The sequence below is a fragment of the Corvus brachyrhynchos genome, unplaced genomic scaffold, assembly GCF_000691975.1.
Source record: "Corvus brachyrhynchos isolate BGI_N302 unplaced genomic scaffold, ASM69197v1 scaffold3609, whole genome shotgun sequence".
Taxonomy (NCBI): Eukaryota; Metazoa; Chordata; class Aves; order Passeriformes; family Corvidae; genus Corvus; species Corvus brachyrhynchos.
In genome coordinates, this window is record NW_008240155.1 from 1 (window position 1) to 556 (window position 556).

At 54.0% G+C, this 556-nt stretch overlaps 1 long non-coding RNA gene across 1 annotated transcript; it reads right to left on the reverse strand.

Moving 5' to 3' along the window:
- Positions 1–126: 126 nt before the first annotated feature.
- On the reverse strand, positions 127–556 carry LOC108449248. Its single transcript, XR_001865403.1, has 2 exons — positions 514–556; positions 127–255 (listed from the first exon to the last, which is right to left on the reverse strand). It is a non-coding gene; the product is annotated as an uncharacterized LOC108449248 (long non-coding RNA).

Here is a 556-nt window from a genome sequence, read left to right on the forward strand (position 1 = left end):
TGGAGCATTTCCTGTTCTCCGGGAACAGCGCCCGCACGCGGCACCGGCTGTTCCAGCTGCTGGGCCCGGGCGGGGCCTTCAGCACGCGGGGGTGAGACCCAAACCTGCCCCAAAAACCGGCCCCAAACCTCACCTAAACCTGCCCCAAAAACCTGTGTTGTGCCTCACCTAAGCCTGCCCTAAAAACCTGCCCCAAACCTCACCTAAACCTGCCCCAAACCTCACCTAAACCTGCCCCAAAAACCCGTGTTGTGCCTCGCCTATACTTGTCCTAGAAACCTGCCCCAAACATCACCTAAACCTGCCCTAAAAACCTGCCCCAAAATCACCTAAACCTGCCCTAAAAACCTGCCTTAAACCTTACCCAAAACTGCTCTAAACTCGCCCCAAACCTGCCCTAAAAACCTGTGTTGTGCCTCACCTAAACTTGCCCTAGAAACCTGTCCCAAAGTCACCTAAACCTGTCCTAAAAACCTGCCCCAAATCTCATCTAAACCTGCCCCAAAAACCTACTCCAAACCTCACCCAAAACTGCTCTAAACTCGCCCCAAACCTG